Source organism: Octopus sinensis, linkage group LG19 (genome assembly GCF_006345805.1).
Source record: "Octopus sinensis linkage group LG19, ASM634580v1, whole genome shotgun sequence".
In the NCBI taxonomy this organism is placed as follows: Eukaryota; Metazoa; Mollusca; class Cephalopoda; order Octopoda; family Octopodidae; genus Octopus; species Octopus sinensis.
The window spans coordinates 29,059,686-29,067,185 of NC_043015.1; positions in this window are offsets into that span (position 1 = coordinate 29,059,686).

The following is a 7,500-nucleotide window of genomic DNA, read 5'->3' on the forward strand; positions in this document are numbered from 1 at the left end:
TAAAATATCTCTTAATAGAAATTCTTCAGATACGGAATCTATACAAATCATATCATATAACTCCACAAAATTGTTAAAGAAGCAACATGAAGCCTTCTCTATGTGTGCCCATAATTTTTTTAAATCATCTAAATTTTACCACAAGTCTAATTGCAGTAAAATAATTACCTCTGATTCTCACTAATATATAGTTTAGCTCAGATGAGCTCACTTAATTAAATTAAGTATACCTACAGTATCATCATATCCGTTTATTGTTTATTTCATAGATAATCATTTTTTCCTTTAATTCCTATTTATGCATCCCAGCTAGATTATAATTAATGGAATCCCCTTTCAGTTACAACACTATTGTTATTAACAGAACACCACTAGGCCTTCTCTCCTCACAGTTACAGAGTTATGCAATAGGTAGTAATATATATATAATTAATTTAACTCCCAAGATTTTTTCACTGATTTACTTTATATAGATATCTATTGTCCATTGTCCATTATTACTATATTTGCTTCATCCTTGGGCCCTATAATTTCCCTCTACTAGAAGTTGTTAAAAAATGTCTTTTAATTATTTTTATTTATCATTTTTAAGTTTTTATTTTTTATTCTTCTATTCCCAATGAGCATACATATTCATTAACCCTACAAATTTTAAAATTTTAAATAATATTAGGCGTAGGAGTGGCTGTGTGGTAAGTAGCTTGCTTATGAACCACATGGTTCCAGGTTCAGTCCCACTGCGTGGAACCTTGGGCAAGTGTCTTCTAATATAGCCTCGGGCCGACCAAAGCCTTGTGAGTGGATTTGGTAGACGGAAACTGAAAGAAGCCCGTCGTATATATGTATATATATGTATGTGTGTGTATATGTTTGTGTGTCTGTGTTTGTCCCCCCAACATCGCTTGACAACCGATGCTGGTGTGTTTACGTCCCTGTAACTTAGCAGTTCGGCAAAAGGGACCGATAGAATAAGTACTAGGCTTACAAAGAATAAGTCCTGGCGTTGGATGCAAACACAGCATTAGAGCAGAAAAAAACAACACAGTAAGGAGGTCAGGCTTGTGTAGGATGGAAGATTGCAAAGATAAAGTATGGTGCAAGCACTTGAAAATGAATGAAGCTGAAAATAGGTGGATAAAGAAAAGAATGCATAGACAATTTCATAGGGATGTTGAAGATAAGACAGGCACAGAAAAAAGATGGCTATGGAGGACTAAGAGTGATTTAAAACTGCAAATGGAGGCTCTAATTTGTGCTGCCGAAGAGCAAGCATTAAGAGCCAACTACATCAAATACAGAATAGACAACACATCAGAAAGTGATAAGTGCAGAATTTGTGGACAAAATGGTAAAACCGTATGGTATATTACCAATCGTTGTACATCACTAGCCCAGAAAGAATATAAGAAATGTCATGACAACATAGCAAGGATTGTCCATTGGACACTTTGCAACAAGTACGGACTTGACAGAGCAAAAACAAAGTGGTATGAACATAAACCCAAAGGCATCATCAAAAATGATGCTGCTGCTGCTGCTGCTACTGATGATGATGAATGCCCTGATGCAGTACCAGGCAGTGGCTCTCATGGCTTCTGATCTTAACTGATTGGAAGTGTTATCATCTACATGTTTTGTCTTGGTATAAAAAGATGGGCTACAGCAAATATTCTGCTCAATACCACAGATTTGCTTGTCAGTTGTTTGACCGTAACCAGTTGAGCATGTCCCTTGGTGGCTGACGATATGTGCATCTCTGATCACGAGCAGAAGTAGTGGGGGAGCATCATAGCCATGTGTTGAGAGGGATTCGATGCCCTGATGCAGTACCAGGCAGTGGCTCTCATGGCTTCTGATTTTAACTGATTGGAAGTGTTATCATGTACATGTTTTGTCTTGGTATAAAAAGATGGGCTACAGCAAATATTCTGCTCAATACCACAGATTTGCTTGTCAGTTGTTTGACCTTAACCTTAGTGGCTGATGATATGTGCTTCTCTGAATATGAGCAGAAGTAGTAGGGGAGCATCTTAGCCATGTGTTGAAAGGAATTCTTCAGGGTTTTAAATAATTCACCTTTGGAAACATGGGTGTTCGTTCAACATCCTTAAATAATCCATATTCAGGGACCTTTTGAGCGGGATGGGCTACTCAACCCGAAGAAAATTCTAACTGGGCCCCACCTGCAAGGTCATGTACTGTTTATCTTGATATGAGATCACCATGTCACACACATATGGTTGTGATGAATGTGCCTGGTGTACCCTTATCAGACGGGAAGTCATGATGGGTACAGTGGACTTCGTATATTTGTACGCCAGTGTCACTTTGATGGCATGCACTGCTCTCTCACTCAATAATGATAATAATAATAATAATAAATAATAATAATAATAATAATAATAATAAGAAGAAGAAGAAGAAGAAGAAGAAGAAGAAAAAGAAGAGGCAATACAAAGATGAAAACTTGAAATAGATTTTTTAAAAAGTTGGGGGAGAAAAACAAAAGAATAATAAAGGCAAAATTGTAAAGAACAAAAAATCTGCAAATTATGAGAAAAAAAAAGAACCTCCCTCACTCATGCATAAAAAAAGAAGAAAAGACGGATGGAATGCAATAAAAAGCTTAAAAAAAAAAACACGTAAATGGTCAATATCTATAGCTCGGAATTGAGTAATTTTCACTAGTAACAATTTTTATTGGAATTACATGAAAATAAAATAAAGTCATGCTTATCTATCAATGAAATTTATATATTTAAAAAAAAAAAAATTTTATATTTGTCAAGATGAAAAATAGACCAAATAAAAATAAAAACAAAAACAATCAATGAACAAATAGAACCACTATGCGATTGATTAAAGCGTTGTTCTTTAAATTCAATATTTTGCTTTGGTTCCATTTAGAAATTCTTGGCAGTTTGATTTCTTTCATTTTTTTGTTGATGTATTTTTACATTCCATATTTTTTTTTAAAGAAGTTTTATGCATCAATAAAGTTATTAATCCTACTTGTGTTATATTTATATTTTTATATTAGTTTATTTTTATTCAGATTTATATTTTTGAGAAGAGGAAATTTTATGTTGTAGTTAAATTTATCATAAAGTTTTATATACATACGTATATATATATATACATATATGTACTCACACACACACACACACATATACATATATATATATATATAATGTATCTCATTCTGTTAATTCGAGATATATATATATGTATATATGTATATGTAAACACACATGTATATAAATTTTATGTTGAAGTTAAATTTATTTATCATGAAGTTTTATGTACATATATATATATATATATATATATTTATTCTTTTATTTGTTTCAGTCATCTGATTGTGGCCATGCTGGAGCACCGCCTTTAAAAAATTTGAACACAGGTGAAATACAGCTAAGCATTTCGCCCGGTGCGCTGATGTTTCTGCCAGCTTACCATCTTAAATGTATATGTGTGTGTGTGTTTATATATATATATATATATAGAGAGAGAGAGAGAGAGAAATAGAGAGAGGGATATATATATATATACACAGATAGATAGATAGATAAATAGATAGATAGATAGATAGATAATAGATAGATAGATAGATAGATAGATTCATATGTACATATTCATTCATACATATCTCTGTCTGTCTGTCTGTCTATATGTCTGCCTACCTGTCAGCCTGTCTGCCTGTCTATATGTATGAATGTATGCATATGCATATGTGAGTGTACATATTTATGTGTTTGTGCAACTGTGAATGATATATATATTTTAGTGGCTTATTCAACCGGACTGGTAAAGAAAAAAGCCACTAAGGTGACACTGGAAGCCTCTTTCAACACCAATATAATTATATCTTCATACATGAATATACATGTACCTTTGCATGTATGTCTGTGTGTATACATGTATGTACATATATATGAATGTATGTATAATTCTGTAATACATTTTAAAACCTTTTTAATATTAGAGTTATATGAACATTTTTGAAAGTTGATTAGATTCAGTGAATTAGAGACAGAATTCATTTATAAGAGTGTCATGGTTTTGCAGGAAGAGAAAGATTGCAAGTTGAAAGATTAAGTCTACAGGAGCTGATGGAATTCTTATGGACTCGGTAAACACCCACAAAGTTATCAACCACCTCACCAACAACAACACTGAACACCTTTTTGACCTCCATGTGTCCAACACACATGGACATGCCTACAAAGTCAGAAAACAACACAGCTCCCATGACTTTCGGAAACATTTTTTCACGCTCAGAATTGCTGAAGCATGGAACAAACTGCCTGTGTCAGCTGTTGACTGCCATGACACTGCATGCTTTCCGAAATCCGCCGAAACTACACCTGATTATACATACACTTTAGATGAGTTGTAGTGCACCTGAGCACTGTACACAATGTTTTTATTATTATTATTATTATTCTGCTAAAATATCTGCATACTTATGGCAGGATTTCATCTGTTCTTTGGAAAACCCCCAAAATATAAATCTATTCTTTCGCTATCACTTGTCCAAAATAATTTGAGATTCTCTTGTACATTCTTTAATACTTTAACCCTTTAGCATTTAAACTGGCCATATCTGGCCCAAATTTTCTACTTCTTTTATGTTCAAACCATCAGGATCTGGCCTCTCACTCATATCCTACAATGACATCCTCAAAATAAACCAGCACATCATCAAATTCTCAGAGCTACAAAATAATGCAAGATTAATTCAAAAACAATTGGAATGAAAAAGCATTATATTTGACAGAGTAATCTGAACACTAAAGGGTTAAAACTAGATAGAGACAGAGAAGACAGCAGAGGATGAGAAAAAAGAGAGAGGAAAGAAGGGAGGAAAGAGAGAGAAAGACAAGGAAGGATATGAGGAAAGATATATTTAAAAGCTTAACTAATCTTGTAATTTTCGTCTGACAATCAGGAACATTGTAAAGAAATACTATATTTGACCAATTTTATATTGATTAACTGCAACCGAAAACAAAAATTCCAAATCTAAAACCCCAAGAGTTACTCTTTTACTCTTTTACTTGTTTCAGTCATTTGACTGCGGCCATGCTGGAGCACCGCCTATAATCAAGCAACTCGACCCCGGGACTTATTCTTTTGTAAGCCCAATACTTATTCTATCGGACTCTTTTGCTGAACCGCTAAGTAACGGGGACGTAAACACACCAGCATCGGTTGTCAAGCAATGCTAGGGGACAAACACAGACACACAAACACACACATGCATATATATATATATATATATATATATATATATATATATACATATATACGACAGGCTTCTTTCAGTTTCCGTCTACCAAATCCAATCACAAGGCTTTGATCGGCTCGAGGCTATAGTAGAAGACACTTGCCCAAGGTGCCACACAGTGGGACTGAACCCGAAACCATGTGGTTGGTAAGCAAGCTACTTACCACACAGCCACTCCTGCGCCTATGAGGAAAGATATATTTAAAAGCTTAACTAATCTTGTAATTTTCGTCTGACAATCAGGAACATTGTAAAGAAATACTATATTTGACCATTTTTATATTGATTAACTGCAACTGAAAACCGAAATTCCAAACCTAAAACCCAAGAGTTACATATTTTCCCCACAGAATTATTACATATTGTTGTTTTATAAGTATAAACAAGTTTCTAACAACCAAAGAATTTCCACCAAAGAATTTAATCCACTTCTCATTTCGCCTTTTCCTTTGATTGACTTCCACAAAAGAACCAAAATATTCTCATGCTTTTAATAGTTCTTTGCAACAATAAGGTGGTTCGCTGAAGACAATTTGCTTCCAAACAGATCAATAGCATCCTTTTTCTGAACACAGCGAAGATCTTTGCAGTATTCTAAGCTCCTCTGTTGCTCAGTTAGTTATTTATTTTCCTTTTCTTTCTTCCATAGACTTTGTATAAATATCAATAGCTGCAGTAATACAACATTTTCAATAACTTTTAAAGTTGGCTGCTTTTAATCTCAACACAGCTTTTACAAAAGTTCTCCTTTGTGCAAGTCACATGACTTAATATGGAGGCCTGATGTACCCACAGATTGATTTATATGCATGGTAGTTTTTCCTCCGTTCTTAACTGCATCCACTAATCAATGATGTGCTTTATCATTACACCTATATAGCTTACACAGTGAGCTGAGTAGTGTAAGATTTATTATTACTTTATTTTTCTGATATAACAGAACACGATATGCTCCGACAGATTACTGGTGCAATTAAGAATACAAACAAAAACAGATTAAAAGAATAGAAATTTCAATAAAATGGCCTATTTTTCACCACAACCAACATCAACAGCACAATTAGCAACACCATCAACTGAATAATTTAATAAAAAAGTCACAATAAATGCTGTTATATATTCATTTTGATTATTTTGGAATAGATCTGAGATGAAGATAAAAGGGAGACAATCATTAATAATCTGCTAATTTAAGTAACATTGATCAGCTTCGGCTAGGCTGAGTATTTTTTTTCCCCCTTTTGTTTATGTTATATGTTACTTTTGATTTTTTTTCGTCTGTTGTAAAATTTTCAAAGAAACATTTCAAGATGATTATGTTATGAATAATAAGAACACCAACCCCCAACCCCCCAAAAATGGCTTGTTTGCAAATGAGGGAATTATATACTATAATTAGTAGTAAATGCTGTAGAAACACACATTCACACTGGTATATACATGCATGTTCAAGAAACATGAAATATTTTCAATTATACATTACACAGCACACATATATATATACTCACATACATACATACATACATACATACATACATACATACATACATACATACATACACACATACACACATACATACATACATACATACATACATAGATACGTGCATACATACATACATACATACATACACACATACATGGTGGCTGCCCCCTCGTTATCGAGTATGGCCATTGCACAAAGCTTAATCAATGTTGTTATCGTGCAATGCCTGTGCAAGAAGATTTTTTTTAAAGCGAGGAAAGGCTGTGCACTGAGTCAATCCCACTCACTAAGCAACAGCAGCCATAATCTCAAAAGAAGAACAAGTCGACATCATCGGTAACCACTGAGCAGCAAGTTTTATGTTGGAGTTATCCCAGTTTCCTGAGTTGCCTTCTCCTAGAAGGATGCCCTAACAAAGGCTAGGAGTCCTTCACTCCCAATGGTTTAACCGCGCGATTGGGTATTCAGTCCGATTATTTCTATGTCCCTGCACATGATACAGCTTTAAAGCATTTATTGGATGGCCGTTGACTCTTAAGAATTCCTCTGCCCTTTGACGGGTTTTGTTTTTCATCCTGCAGAGTGTCCAATAAACACCCTCCTCACCAAGCAAGCTTGGTGGGGTTGCCGGTTTAGTCGCCAATGACCTGACCATACAACAGGTTGTACTGTGTTACATGTTACCAGTAGCACTCGAAAGTGACCTGACATACATACATACATA